Source organism: Neltuma alba, unplaced genomic scaffold (assembly GCF_004799145.2).
Source record: "Neltuma alba isolate B1F8T4 unplaced genomic scaffold, ASM479914v2 tig00013144_pilon, whole genome shotgun sequence".
In the NCBI taxonomy this organism is placed as follows: Eukaryota; Viridiplantae; Streptophyta; class Magnoliopsida; order Fabales; family Fabaceae; genus Neltuma; species Neltuma alba.
In genome coordinates this window covers 71,456-88,685 of record NW_021637459.1, presented here as the reverse complement: position 1 = coordinate 88,685, position 17,230 = coordinate 71,456, and the positions used below count along the sequence as shown (strand labels likewise).

Below are 17,230 nucleotides of genomic sequence, written 5' to 3'. Positions count from 1 at the left end.
AAAAAAAAAAAACAAGAAGAAAGCGCAGCTTTTGTTTTTCCTGAAAAAGAAAAATACTCGGCAAATGAAATAGACAGATTGACAGAAGGACCATGGAAGGAATTCGGACCACATATAATTGCAAAGAAGGATCCATTTTTTTATTTAAAAAAATAAATGGATAAAATAGCCTTCATGTTCGTGCCGTTAACACGTGTTAATTTTAAATTGTGAAAAATCAATTGCAAATCATGAAAAGCTTTGATGGAAATCTTAAAATATTAATTGTTAATTAACTGTTAATTATGGATCCAAAGTCCAAGCATTTAAGAAGTTGACGAGATAATCATCATCAAGTTTTCAAAATTCAGCATTTTAGATTTTATAAGGTATGTCCAGCAGGACTGTGGGCAGGATATGCTATCCTACCTACTTGACCTATCTGAAAAAATATATAATTATATATATCATAATATATAATATTATATGATTTTCAGCTATTATCTCTTTTTATTTTAGCTAAAAAATTAGGTAAAATTAAAAAAATAAAAAGAACATAAAAATTATAATTATATAAAAAGATCCAAATGTCAAAATATAAGATTAAATATGCCAAAATTGCTCCTAGTCAAATTTCTTTCTTTTCCTCAACTACAAAAAAACATGCTTTTAGCGACAGAATTTTTATTAGCGATGGACTAGTGACAGATTAGCGACGGAAACGTATTAGCGACGGAATTTGTTCCGTCGCTAATTCCTTTGTCGCTAATTGATTAGCGACAGAATTGAAATTCCGTCGCTAATTAGTGACGGATTAGCGACGGAAAATTCCGTCGCTAATTACCGACGGGAATTTCCCGTCGCTAATTTTTGACCGAAATTTCCGTCGCAAAATTAAATTCCGTCGCTAATCTGTCACTAACCCGATTTTTTTTAAAAATAAAATAAATTGCCACGTGGCACCTCTACCAATTGCCACATCATCACTGGGGACAACCTCCACGTGTCTCTGCCACCTCACCTCTGCCTGCCACGTGTGCTACCACCTCACCTCTGCCTGCCACGTGTGCTACCACCTCACCTCTGTCTGCCACGTGTGTTGCCACCTCACCTCTGCTACCACATCACATGTCACCTTTGCCTGCCACGTGTCGCCACCATATAATTTCCTCTTCAAAGTGACTTCTCCATGGCTTGAACCCAGGTCCTCCTCTGTGCGCGCGTGCGGCTTTACCAGTTGAGCTGCAATGAACCTGTTGACTTATTATGTAAAATTAAATATATATATATATAATATTATTTTACACAAACAATTGTATACATTATTAAAAACTAAAAATATACTATATGATAATTTTAATCATAACTATTTTAATGAAAAAATATTTTTTAAATATTTTTTAAATAATTTTTTATTCTTAAAAAATATTTTTAATATAATTTTAATTTCTAACCGCACTAATCTTGAATTTTAAATCATAAATAATTTTTTATAAATATTTTTTAAATTTATTTTTAATTAACATTGATAAGATATACAATTTAATGATATATGTATTATATTACATTATATTATATTATCTATATGTGTTTTATATATTTGAAAAAAATCATTTATAATTAGTCAAAAAATCTTGTTATTCAAAAAATAACTACTATAATAAAATATAATAAATTATCTATATAAAAATTAAATAATTTGAATAGATTATGATAAACAGTATTCTCCTGCTTGTATATATCCTATGTAATTTATTTTCTTAAAATTTTTTTATATATACTATATCAATTTATTTTATAATTAAAAATGTTTTTAAATCATTATATTCTTAATTGTTATAATATAATTTTGTAAGATTATAATTTAAAATAACGAAATTTAAAATTAGTGACGGATTAGCGACGAAATTGCGACGGAATAGAATTAGTGACAAAAACTTCTGTGACAAACAATTTAGCGACGAAAATTTCTGACGGAAAAAATTCCGTCGCTAAATATTTACTGACTGATTTTCCGACGGATTAGCGACGGAATTTAGCGACGAACAGAAATTCCGTCGTTAATCCGTCGCAATTCCGTCAGAAATTAGCGACGGAATTTGTTTCCGTCGCAAATTCCATCGCTAATCAGCTATTTTTTTGTAGTGCTTTTACCTCCAATTTTTTAAAACAAAAGAAAAAAACTATAACCAACTTTCAAATCATATGCTTTCACATGACTATAAGAATCCACCAACTATATAAATGAACTAAAGAATGAAATTACAGAATTAGCTTAGTTATTAAATGTTTTAATTATTAAATGATTTTTTTTTACCTCCTATGAGAAATCGAAGGCTGAAGAATTGAGTCATTGGTGATAAATTTTTTTCTATCACCTTGCCTTGAAGCATGATAATGAAGTCACATGGTTGAAACTGATGATGATTATCCATGTGATGAATTAATGCATGTATCTTTTCGTGTTGTCTCTCCCATAATATTAACATTTACTTCCAATCCCTTTAATATATATTTGGATGTTTATGGTTACATAGAAGTAAAGAAATGAAAGTTATGGACGTTCCTGATTTAAAGGAGGAAGGTATTGAAGATGATTTGTGGAATGATGAATATGATTAGACGATAAATCAAATGTTGTGACGAATGGAGAGGACCTGCCAGTTGCAGAATTACATGAGGCTGAGAAAGCAACACAATGACGAAATCTGAATGCTAGAGATTATTATAGGTTGAATCACCAAAATGCCTTTTAATATAATTATGAGCTTTAACCCAAAATAAATGAATAAAATGGTCAAAATTGCAAGTCATTTGCCACATAATTTTTAATAATATGACATGGAATTAATTCGGTTACATTTAACGGTCATTTTAACAATATGGGTCTCATGGTCAAAATCTAAAAGTTGAGAATGTAGAATATAAACTTTTAAGGATGAGGAAGGTTTTATGCAACTGACCTAAGCTGAGGGAGATTATGAATGTATTTGGGCCAAAAGATTATTAGAATAAAGAAGATTGTGGAACAAAAATAATGTCTGGTGAAGAGCGAATATTAGTGAAAGAGGAAGTGAAAGAAGACATGGTGCTTCAAGGCCCTGTGATAATAAATGAGTTATTTATACATTACATCATTAATTATTTAGTTTGAATATAATATTTTACTGTTTATTTACTATTGTATAGATTGTTGTGAAAAGTGTATACTAATATATTAATTAAATAGGAATAAAATTAAAAAATTATTAAATTTTAAGACAAAAATAGTGAGAATGAGATTTAAAACTTTTATTGATCCTAGTAAAACATATTGAAAAGTAGCTTACAAAGGAAGGCTACAAGCATCTTTTATTTTTCATGGAATTAAAACATGTAACTCTAACCATTTATTAACAGTTGGAAAAAAGAACATTTATTAATCAACCAAAATATGTACACAAGAGTTAAACAAAAGAATTAGGAAGAATCCCAATTAAATCTAATTAAAATACTAAAATTTAAATTAAGACCTGCATTTTTTACAAATCGCTAATTAAGCTAAGGAGTCTTATTAGGAATTTTTTAATGTTATTGAAAGACTAAAATGTCCCTTTAAATTAGCAAATTGGTAATTGCACCAATTAATCTATGACCTTTCTTTCTTTGTTTTTTTTTTAAAATGTCGTCAGATGACGCATCGGCTTTATGCATTCTTGTAGTAGTGTCCATATGTTGTTAAAAGACTAAAATGCATGTTTTTTGTATAAACTTATATTAAGCAGTTCATATTATTTCATTTGTCCCGTCAAATCTTGAAAAAATTATTTAGATTTCTAGTACAAGTTCATATTAATTATTAGTATGAATTTTAGTAATGAAATTATAAGATATAACATGATGAGAACATTTATATGTAAAAGTGAAAACAGGCCAGGCCAGGCCTTGCTCTTAACAAGCTAGGCCTGTTTTGTAGCCTATCGGTTTGAGCCGACTTGTGGCCTGTTACAGGCTTATTCTTCGGCTTGAGTCTAGCCTGTATAAAGGCTTGGTCTGGCTTGAAGTCTGTTAGAAAGCCTGTATTTTTAAAAAATTCAAATTACATAATGATATTTTTTAAAAAAGCTAAGATTAAAAAAAAACGTACATAATAATTAATTTTTTAATATGGTCTTTTATTTAAATTTTAGTGTCATAAGTACTATTTTATATCTTAATTACAATTTATAAGGATATTATTAAAAACTAGTTATAATTATATGTTAAAATTACGAACAGGACTACATATAAGTATAAAATGAAAATTAAAATCTACACAAATAAATAAAGAGAAAAAAACTATTAATTTTACAATGAATAAAGAGGGTATCATTATTTAATGAACATAATACATAAGTTAATTAATTTATCCTTCTTGGAACAAAGTTTTTCTTTCCTATTTTATTTATATTTTTAAAATTTAAAGATCACATTTTTTATTGATATTATTATTTTAAATTATATTTTTATTTTCAATTGTCAACTAAACTTCAAAATCCAAGGAAGTATAAAGTCATTAACTATATCTTAAAATTAAAAAATAAATTAAAAGAGCACATTAACAATAATACTATTAACTAATTTTTTCAGATATCATAATTTTAAATTTATAACAAGCTTAAGCCAACCTAATAGGCTTTTCAGAGAGCCTAAACCTGACCTATTAAGTTAAATAGGCTTTCAAACAGGCCTAAACTTGCTTCTTTTGGAAAACAGGCTAGGTCAAATGTAAGTCAGGTCATAGGCTCCTAACAGGTCACCTGACCTATTTCTATTCCTATCTATATGACAAATATAGCAAAGAAATTAAGAGAGAAATGACAAATTTGATGCTAAAATCTATTAATACATTAAGATTCTGATTTTTTAACTATAAGAAAAAAATTTTAAAAAAATTATTAATTTAATGGAGTTGGAATCAGGTAACTAAAAGGTCCTTCTTCTCATTGCGGAAAAAAAGTCCATATTTCCATAAATTTCTTATCAATATATTAGAGTTAGTGTAAAATGTTATATTTTGCATTGTTGATTTTTTTGATCTTAGTATTTTCAAATTTTCTTATGTAAGACTTTTGTTTTATAAATTAATGCTAATGCCAGGTTTTCATGGCTTAATTTTTTTGTTTTCAAAATAATATTATTTTAAATTATAAAAGGACATTTTGGTCTTTTGATAAAAGGACAATTAGGCCAAGAGGCCTTATTAGGAATTTGCAAAAAATATAGGCTTTAATTTGAATTTTAATATTTTAAGAGGATTTAATTAGAATTCTCCCAAAAAATTATCACCTCTGGAGGGAGTGGATGATGAGAAGGGCAAAAAGCCTCATTATTGGAATGTTCCAATTAATTTAACTAAATCGGGAACGTAAAATATATTGGACCTCATTTAAAATTGGAGGGAGCATATAATTATTATATACTGTCTATGTGGTTTGGTTAATTAAAGAAGATTTTAGAGTTTTAATCCTTGATAAATGATAATTCGGCGGAGAGGCAAATTAATTTTGGTTTAATTCTATTTTCATTTTCCTCAATAACCCAATAGACGATATTGTCGAACAATTTCCTCCACACAAAATGACAAAACGACCGGGGAGGCGCTGGTATGAAAGTGATTAAGGGCCCAATTGGATTGGCGTAGAAAACATAGTTTACATTAAAAAAAATTAGGAAATATAATTTATATTTTAATTAGTTTTTATAAAAGTTAGTTTGTAAAAATAAAAATTATTTAAATTATAGTTAAATAAGTAAGTTTAGTTTGTAAAATGATCAAAATGAATATGATTTTTATTAAATAAAAAAAATAATTTTTTAGTCTTTCAATTTTTCACTCAATTGTAATTCAATCTTTCAATTAAGATTTAATACAACTTAATTTCTAAATTTTTGACTATTTTTTTTGCCTTTAATTATTCATTTCTGAGACTAAATTCCCCTAGAAGCATACCCCGTTTGGTGGGACCCGAGATTTGAGATGGGATTAGTCCTGAAAATTGATTAAAAACTGATATTTAAACAGATTTTCAACGATAGGATTTGACCCAGTTGCTCTGGATTTTCTCCACAGAGAAACCATCGCTTCTCAAGTCTAAAAGTTGAAGTAACATTTAGCACCCTAAAAATATTTATATATATTTAATATTTTAAAGTATTTTATAATGTATTTAATATTTTGAAATATTTTTTAAGTGCGTCAAATATTTTAAAGTATGTTTTAGTACATCCAACACCTAAAAATAGTTTTTTGGATGTTCTTAGCATTCAAAAATATTTTTTTATGTATCCAGTACTAAGACAAAAAAAATCAATATACTGATGAATGCTCTTAAAAATATTTTAAAATACTGAATGCATCACAAATTATTTCATAATGTTTATATATATATAACAAAAAAACTTTGTATTGTTACTGATTTCAATTTGTCTCCTAGATCTTTCAGTGAAATTTGAAAATCTTTAATTGAAATTTCAGTTTTTTTGGCACTGTTTGAAATTAACTCCTATCTACAGTTTTTAATCGAAATTTTCCCAAAACAAAAGGCAAAATGAGAGGGAAAAGGACAGCGCAATAATATTCCTAACAGTCCTACCAACCAATAATCACTGTTTGAAAGCCTGGTGGAGGTACTAGGAACCCCTAAAACAGCTTCTGAATAGTTTTTGAATTGTAATTTAAAAAGAATGAGATAAGTTTTTCTCAACTTATATAAAACATATAAAACGTGTTTATAAATAATTTTAAATATTAATCAAAATAGGTTGCTTGTGCTAATAACAGGAAGTTAAGCTACTTTTAACTTAAAACTCTGGGACAAAAATGAAATCAAACACAATACAAATTGCTGAATCCTGGTTTTTTTCCATAAAAAAACTTATACTCCTTCAATCTTTGATATATGATCTAATTATTAAGTTAATTTTGGTTTAAAATATAAAATATATTTATTAATTTTTTTTAAAATTATCCTTATGAATACTCTATCAACTATAATCAAGTAGAAAAGGAATGGAGGATATTAAGAAAGATGATTATGGTTTTTTTAAAAAAAAACATATCATATTTCTTATAATTAACTAAAACATGTCATATTTCTTATAATTAATTAACTTACCTAATTTTTTTAATCTAATTAAATTAGTTAAATATATTTTATATTAAGTTTTGGTGACTAAATCATTTACACAGACTTTCTCGCGCTCCGAGCCTTACTTTTAGAAACAAAATGCTTTTTTTTTTACCAGAAGAAACAAAATGCTTTAGCACTTGGAAAATATGATGAAGTGATAAAGCAAAAGTCACAGAGTTACACTACTAAAATTATTTACTAGAATAGTGTTTTTTTATTAAAGGGTGGCAGAATTATAGCCTCCCCTCCATTGGCCACGGCTCCGTCCCTTTTCCTTCTCTTTTCCCTTTGGCTTCTCCAATCAGTCACCGTGTGTGTTTAATATATTATGGGGAAAATTTCAACAAAAGACTACAATTGGTAATTAATTTCAGACAGCCCTCAAACAATTTTGAAATTTTATTAAAAGATTCTGAAATTTCACTAAATGACTCAGGAGACAAACTGAAATTAATTGTACAACCCATTTTGCAGAAATGCCTTCTGAACTTGTATCTACTGAAAATAAAGAAGAAATTAAGAGGGGAAAAAAAAAGGAGAACTTCGTATGTGAGGTAAATCGTTTTTCCCAAAATTTTCATTATGTTGAGCTGACTTGTTGAGCATAGTTGGATTGTGATAGTTCAATAATATAGAAATGAGTGTTTAAATGCATGTGTAAGTAGAAAGTGAGGGAAAAAAAATCTGATATAGCTTTTAAGTTTACAGAGCGATTATTATTTTCTTCTTCTTTGAAGTTAATAAACATAAGGTGTTAGTGATTTTTCAAAAGTGGGTGAGAATGGGTGAATACTGACTATAATACGTTATTGAAAGAACTTAGCGAGGGAGAACTGAAAGGAAAATGGGTGAATGTACTGAAATGGGTGGTATGAAAGCTAAATATGCAGAGAAATGGTAACTTGCAATTGTGAAAATATGTATTTGGATTATAAATTTGTAAAATGGAATTGTGTAGGAAAATGGCAATTTAATGTTATGAAAACTAGTATTTTTATTGTAAACCCGTAAATTCTTGTTGTTAATGTATACTGTTTATTATTATTGAAAGTTGATTGAAATTTATAGTTGAATGATGTGCAGCAATGAATTATAAATGGCTACTGGTAGTAGAAAACAACTATTTTGCATATTTCATGTGGGAGGGGAATTTGTGAAGATCTTAGAAGGAAAATTGGTATATGAAGGGAATATTATAAGTGTAAGATTGATCAGAGAAGGGATGATATATGAAGAACTACAAAGCATGGTAGCAAATGATATTTGGCTAGGCAGTAGCCAATATAAAATGAAGTATACAGTTAGTTTGAATAGGAAAACATTCTTGGACCTTGTCGATGATTTTTTTTTTTTGACCACAATGTCGATGATAATGAAGTAGGACAAGTAATTGAATATAACAATAACAGTGGGTATGTTTATGTTTGCAACAATGAGAAAGACTTGAGGCAAGCTTTATAGTTGGACAGTGCATGAGAGTAAGTTGGCATATTTGGTGGTGGATTGTAATCTTTGTTGTATAGTGAATTGATAGTTGAAATATTTCATGACAGTAAATGATGACAAGCTATCCCAAGTTTTGCGTTGGAATTAGCGAGTAACACTGTAAATATATGAAAGACTTTGTCCATTTGTGAACGGACGTGTTTTTGTTGTTAATTAATGTATTGATTTTGCAAATTCCCTAATTCCCATTGTAACACACATCATTTTAACACATGCCCTAACTACTGTTGCTAATTACAAAGTCCACTTGTGAATACATGAGTTCTTGTTCTAAATAAATTTCCCAACACCTATTGCAAATTGTGTAAACCTAGTTGTGAACACACTTGACAGACTCTAACGTGATGGTTCAATTATATTTGAAAAAAACCACTTGCAAAAACACGAGCTCCTGTTGTAAACTTAGCTATTATTGTTGCAAATTTCCTAATTCCAGTAGTCAACATTTGCACTCAAAGTATGAAGTTTGTGGGGAAAAATATATTATCATTACTAGACATGTAATAACACATGATACATAGTACATTGCATTGGAAATGAAATTGTGGGTAATCCTTATGCACAAAAGTTGACACATCCTTTGCTAATATAAAAGACATCTTGAGCTAATAGATCCCTCTTCAATTTTCTCTTGGTTGTATCTGTATCTTTGCAAGTAGTTGTACAACAGCTACCGACCGTGTATTTCTTACATGAGTAATGAGCCGCCGCAGCAAGTCTGACCTCAGAGATCTAAGTTCTTCCTATTGCACAACATTAAAAACCATCAAACAAGAGACACAGTAGAGTACAAGATTGAAATCTAAAAATAATACATTTATAGATAAGTACTTAATCAACTTATACTTCTGCAAAATAGTTGTTTCCTGCCACCACTAGTCATTTATAATCTGTTGCTGCATATCATTCAACTATCAATTTCAATCAACTTTCAATAATAATAGACAGTATATGTTAACAACCGGAATTTGCGGGTTTATAACAGAAATACTGGTTTTCATAACATTAAATTGCCATTTTCTTACACAATTTCAATTTGCAAATTTACAATCCGAATACATATTTTTGCAACTGCAAGTTATCATTTCTTTGACATTTCGCTTTCGCATCACCTATTTCAGCACATTCACCCATGTTCCTTTCAATTCTCCCTCCCTAAGTTCCTTCAACAACGTATTACAGTTAGTGTTCACCCATTCTCACCTATTTTTCAAAAATCACTAACACCTCATGTTTATTAACTTTAAAAAAGAAGAAGATAATAATCTCTCTCTAAAAAAGAAGAAGAAGATAACAATCTCTCTTTAAATTTAAAAGCTATATCAAAGTTTTTCTTCCTCACTACCTACTTACCCATGTATTTAAATACTCATTTCTATATTATTCAACTATCACAACCTAACTATACTCAACAAGTCAACTCAATAGAACAAAAATTTTGGAAAAAATGTTATACCTCACATACCAAGTTCTCCTTTTCCCTTCTTTCTTCTTTCTTTTCAGCAAATAACAGTTCGCCGAGCATTTTTGTAAAATGGGTTGTATAATTAATTTCAGTTTGCCCCCTAAGTCCTTTAGTGAAATTTTAGAATCTTTCAGTGAAATTTCAGAATTTTTTTGGGTTGTCTAAAATTAATTGCCAACCACGATCCTTAGTTGAAAATTTCCCTATATTATATATATAATTTAAAAAATTAATTTTTTAAAATAGTGAATTATAAATATAAACAATATTCTGTAATTAATTAAAAATATTAATTTTTAAGTCATTAATCATGTTATTTTAATTTATTTAGTAACTCATTAAAATGTTGATGTATTAATTAATTAAATATTATAATACTCGTATATTAATTTATAAAAAAATATTTAGATAAAATTTTTATAAGCATTATATCAAATCTTCCAATCACATATGATCATTACAAAATTATCTCCAATGATTGTTGATTGCTCAGAATTTTCAATGCAAATGGTTGAATGGATAACTTAAGAAAACCCAGTTAATTTTTTTAAAGACACAAACACCTACAGTTATCAATCCTAAATAAATTAAGAATGATACTTAGAATTTACACGCTGTTGTTAAGATAATAAATAGTCTCATCCTGCAAGAAAAAAATACAAGTTCGAATTCAACAAAAATTAGTCTTAAATCCAAAATGATTTGGGAATATTTTGAGTTACAGAAAAAAGAAAAAAAAATACTTAGATTAAGTTCCATATATCTGTTATCTTAAATTTTCCAATCACATATGAGTATGTGTTTTATTTTTAAAATATTATTGTTTAATTGTATAAAAAAAGATATATGACAATGTGTAATTAGATGAGTTGACATAACAAATATAAAAAATTTACCTAAATATTTTTATAAATTAATATATGTGCATTATAATATTTATTTAATTAATTAATACATCAACGTTTTAATGGGTTATTAAATAAATTAAAATAGACATTATTAATAATTTAAAAATTAATATTTTAATTAATTACAGAATATTGTTTAATTTTTATTTATAATTCTCTACTCTAAAAAAATAATTTTATTTAAATATACAATTATATAGAGTAATTAGTTTTAAATTATATATATATATAAATAAAATAAGCACACACGGTGGCTGATTGGAGTAGCCAAAAGGCAAAAGGGACGAGCCGTGCGGAGGAGATTTGAGGGAGGCTATAGTATATGGGGCAGAGGCTAGCCTGCTACCTTTGAATAAAAAAATTTAAAAATAAAGAGAAAATTGTGAAAAAAATGAAAAATTGTAAATAGAAATCGATTACGATATAAGTATGAGTTTTAACAACAACTAATAAGTAAATACCAACAATTTTTATGATTAAGTCTTTATAGTAATAACAACTAATGAGTGTATAATTTTTTTTTAATTGAGAAAATGACCAAAAAAAAGCCGAAAATTATTGTACACCTAAGGAGTCGCTACTCCAAGCCACCGTTCCAACACGTTATTTGAAGCATCCAAGCAATGAATTGAATTCACTATTCCTCCATTATTTGTTGTTCTTGAAAACAGACAAGTCGAGAGACCAGGAGCCAAAAGGAAGAAGAAGGAAAAAAAGAAAAAAAACAAAGAAAAGAAGAAAGAAAAAGTTGTGCCGTGTGTGTGTGAATAAAAGAAAATGATATGCGTGATGACTCTGAAGAATTCGTCGGAGATAAAGAAGCGTGTCTTTTACGGTTTTGCAAGATGGGACTTCTATCGTTCCAAAGGAAAGGACTTGGAAGGGCATGAAGGGGTGTACGTGATGAGACCTCCAGACTTCAAAGTAAACACGATACCAAAAGGTGACCCCACAACAAGAGGCACGGCCTCCCCTCAAATCAACGCCCCATGGGCCACGGCTCCTTCCCTTTTCCTTCCGTTTTCCTCTCGGCTTCTCCAACCAGTCACCATGTGTTCAGGCCAAAAAAAATCAGTCACCACGCGTGATTAATATATTATATATATAATTTTAAAAATTAATTTTTTTAAAATAGTGAATTATAAATATAAACAATATTCTGTAATTACTTTAAAATATTAATTTTTAAGTCATTAATCATGTTATTTTAATTTATTTAGTAACTCATTAAAATGTTGATGTATTAATTAATTAATTAAATGGGTTAAGTTGCACCCAGCACCCCCATGTATTTAGCCAGTGCACCCAGTGGCCTAAAGTAATTTGTGGTGCAAATTTGCCTTCAAAGTAATTAAATTGGTGCACTGGTATCCCATACTAACAGATCTGTTAGTTTGACTGTTAAATTGATGAGTCAGCACAAGTTTGACCAGAAAATCTGACGTGGCATGTCTAATAAGCAGGTGATGTGGAATTTTTTTGGGGGTTAAGGTGCATCCAGCACCCCCAAGTATTTTTTCAGGTGCACCTAGTGGCCTAAAGTAATCTATGGTCCAATTTTGCCCTCAAAGTAATTAAAATGGTGCATCAGTATCCTATACTAACAGATCTCTTACTTTGACTGTGAAATTGATGAGTCAGCACAAGTTTGACCAAAATAATTTGACCTGGCATGTCTAATAAGCAGGTGATGTGGAATTTTTTTCGTCTGCCACTGCTTTGTTTTCTCTGTTCAGTAAATGCTCTCTTCGGCTCTTGGAATTTTTTTCAGAGTAAGAAATTTTTTTAGAGATACTCCTCTAGTCCTGTTTATAGGGTAGAGAGAAAACATATTTTTTGGTCCTATTTATAAGGCACTGAGAGAAATTTTTTGTATGGATATACAAATTTAACCCTCATTTATTATTGTATTGACTTTGTTTATATAAGGTATAATATATATTAAATAGGGATAAAGTTGGAAAGTTATTAAAATTTAAATGAGAGTTAATGAAATTTAGGGTTTTCCTTGGTCTATGTGAAACATGCTGGAAGTACCTTATAAATAAGACCAGAAGAGTAATATTCAGACAAAACAATGGAATTAACAAGAAAAGCCATGTCACCTGCTTATTAGACATGCTAGGTCAGATTATTTTAGTCAAACTTGTGCTGACTTATCAATTTCACAGTCAAAGTAACAGATTTGTCAGCATGGGATATCGGTGCACCATTTTAATTACTTTGAGGGCAAAATTGCACCATAAATTACTTTAGGCCACTGGGTGCACCTGGAAAAATACTTGGAGGTGCTGGATGCACCTTAACCCCGAAAAAATTCCACATCACCTGCTTATTAGACATGCCACGCCAGATTTTCTGGTCAAATTTGTGCTGACTCATCAATTTAATGGTCAAACTAACAGATCTGTTAGCATGGGATACCGGTGCAACAATTTAATTACTTTGAAGGCAAATTTGCACCACAAATTACTTCAGGCCACTGGGTGCACCTGGCTAAATACATGGGGGTGCTGGTGCACCTTAACCCTAATTAAATAGTAATTTTTTAAAAAATATTTAGATAAAATTTTTATAAGCATTATATCAAATCTTCGATTCACATATGATCATTACAAAATTATCTCTATTGATTGTTGATTGCTCGGAATTTTCAATGCAAATGGTTGAATGGATAACTTAAGGAAACCCAGTTAATTTTTTCAAAGACACAAACACCTACAGTTATCAATCCTAAATAAATTAAGAATAATACTTAGAACTCACAAACCGTTGTTGAGATAGTAAACAGTCTCATCCTGTGAGGGGGGAACGCAAGTTCGCACCGTAAACCCTAAACTATCACACCAACTGAACGGTTGCTTGTGTATCCTTTCATGGCTAATGGTAGTGTGGTATCACAGTTGCGAGGTATCCTCATCCTTCTACTTTGGTTAACGGTAGGAAGATTCATTTAATTAGTATTGATTCAAACTCATTCGCTGTTTATCTTGATTTATTGTTAATGCAATATGAAGTATGAAATCCTTAGAAGTTATTTGGGACTAGGATATGAACATCTCCAAAAAAAAAAAAAAATCTCACTGTTAAACATTTAAATTGTTTTTTCATATTATGAGGTTCCTTACATTCTAATGTCTTAGCTCGCTCGCGATCAACGCCCCCACTTGATTCGTCTGAACGGAAGCGAATTGCACTGGGAGCAGGTAAGGGGCTTGCTTATTTGCATGATCATTGTGATCGAAAGATCATTCACCGTGATGTCAAGGTTGCCAATATATTATTGGATGAGGAATATGAAGCACTTGTTGGGGACTTTGGCTTTGCAAAACCCATGGATTACGAAGACACAGCCGTGCTTGGTTCAATTGGGCACATTGCACCAGAATACCTCTCCACTGGCATGTCTTCGGAGAAGACTGAAGTTTTTAGTTAAGGTGTGATGCTTCTTGAACTAATAACTGGAGAGAAGGCTTTAGTTCGTGCATTTGTCAAGGACGATGACGTCATGTTTTCTGTCTTTTTAGAACATTTGTATGAGGTAATTTCACGTAATCAAACATCTTTTGCTAAATGTAGTGTCAGTCAGTCTCCAGAAATGACCAGTTAAGAAAGTTATTCAGCAATCAGCATAACAATGCCATGCTCAATATTTGATTTTTTTTTTTTTTGGGTTTTACTGCATTGCCTAAAGTCCATTCTTAATCATTGAAGGAACCACTGTTCTTTACCAGTAATTATCTTGTACAACTTATATGTTGGTTGAGTTGGATTGCTAGTTCAAATGTTAATTGGGATGAAGCTGAAGAGCAAACGGAGTATTTGGACACATCTTTTTCCTCTTTTCATGATTTGGAAACCTGACACTACTTTGGATCCAGGTGATACCAGTTTGAAAGGTAATAGATGGAAATCACTATTGGATCGTGATTTGGAGAATGAATATCGTAAAGATGTGGCAGAGCAACTAATCAAAGTAGCCTTGGTATGCATACAAAAGTCGGCCATGGGAAGACCAAAGATGTTTGAGGTGGTAATGATGCTTGAAGGTGCGTACGATTTTCTTCCTTTTGGATTATGCCATCCTGATAAAATCCCCCATTGATCATGTTGCGATTGTTCCAAGAAATGAATAATTGGGAGACCATTTCACAAGCGACCATCACCTGTGTTGTATTATATGTGCGAAAAATTAAGGAAAAAAGACAATAAGATACTTTAAAAATTGCTAAATGACAAATTAGGAATTACTACAAAAAGGTGTTGTCATTTACTTTTCCAGAGGCTTGTGATCTGATAAGATGGAGGGGAACCTCAAATGGCGATTTTTCTATTAATTCATCCTACTCTCTGATGTGTAATCGAACATATCTGAATTTTCTTATGGATTCAGGGAGACTTTGGAAACTCCCTATACCACAGCGTTGCAAAACTTTTCTTTGGCTGTGTGCCCATGGCCGGCTTCCCACTAATAGCTTACGTGCAAGAAGTGTTAGTGACAGCTTTATCCAAGAGGTGGGAGATGAAGTGTAAAATTTAAATTAATGAAACAATTAAGTAAATAAAACAGAGGAGATGAGTTAGGAGGATTTCACCGAATAAAAGAGACACAAAATTTATACTGGTTTAGTCTAAACCACTTGATCAACATCCAATTCTCAGAACGCCTTTGAGATCACCCCTAGATCTCCAAGATTAAACGGGCTCTTGGTGCCTCAATACGGTAATTGAATTACTCAATCATTTCCCCTTACTACTAGAAAGGTTACAATCTCTTCAAGAGTCTACACTCTTGAGTTACTCTCAGAAAATGAGTAATGAAAGGTGTATTAAACTCTCTGACAAAGCATATGAATGATAAACACCGAAGTTTAGTAAAACAGAGTATTGAATGCAATAGTAAATTCTTTAATAGACAGTAGATCGCGGATTCAATACTTCATTCAATGCTTTTTGCGCCTTTTATAGTTGGAGTATTTCAATTATCCGTTAGACTGAAGAGCTTCTAGCTGTCAAAAGATCGCTTGCGTGTATTCGGCAGTTACAATGGTAGTTTTCTGTTAATGCTTCTGACACAGTAAGTTAAAGGCTATAAAATAACCATTATACTTCGTAATTTGTAGAAGTTTCTTGGCACAAGTTTCCTTCTTTCATAAAAATAGGAATGAGTAATATAAAAGGTGATCAATCTGACATTGATGCAACAATTGAAAAACACGGAATCAATCACCAGTTACTTAGAAGGTAAACTGGACTTACTTGATTGATATCTTGATCGATAAACCTTTGATCAATCAAGTTATTGATTAATTATACGAAGAAAAGATATAGCAGATATATGTATTTATCAAATATGTTATGGGTCATATGATGATCAAACAAATGATCGATAAATGATAAAATATGAATATAGTGATCTGCAAGTAAAGTATGCATGGTTGATCTCTTTCAAGTTTTGTTTGCCTTCGTATCTTTTCAAAAGAGAATTATGCAATAGAGGAAGGCTAAGAAAAGCTTAAAGATAAAAAGAACATAGATCTTAAAGATCATCATTAAGAGCTGTTGAAAAATGAATTGATGCAATAATCAATCAAATGATCGAAAAACATTTGATCGATGATATTATGGATTAAGGTAAATATGAGGGAAAATATTTTCAAAATATGATGATCGAACACTTCGTGGATAAATGGTTGATAGAACAAATGATAAAAAATTGGTTCCAAAGAAAACTTTCACAGTAAAGTACACAGAATAGATGATGATTAATTAAATGATCGATTAATGATTAATCGATTAAGTGATTGATAAATGATTGTCCAAAGATATTTTTAGAAAGGGTCAGACAAAGACTTTGATCTATCATGTTATATGAAAAGAGGATGCGGAGGTCATGATGATCGATCATATTATCGATAAAACGATGATCGATCAATTGATCGATCATGGACAATGAAAATCCTGATAAAATAACACAAAACACATTTTTGATTAATCAGAAAATATTTTAACACATAATGTTCAAAAAGGTTATCGATCAAACAATGATTGATTTTGATCGATAATAAGTGAACTGTTCAATATAGTAAATAAGTGGGGAGACTTTACCAGTTATTTGAGTTTACATCGATTAATGCTTGATCGATCAGGTGATCGATAAAAACTGTGTTATACTCACCACAGTTTTGTGGCTTTTTCTGATAGTTAATCAAACAATAGAT

At 30.2% G+C, this 17,230-nt stretch overlaps 1 pseudogene; it reads left to right on the top strand.

The window, feature by feature from the left end:
* Positions 1 to 11,798: 11,798 nt before the first annotated feature.
* On the top strand, positions 11,799 to 15,114 carry LOC114734785 (BRASSINOSTEROID INSENSITIVE 1-associated receptor kinase 1-like; annotated as a pseudogene).
* Positions 15,115 to 17,230: the final 2,116 nt, after the last annotated feature.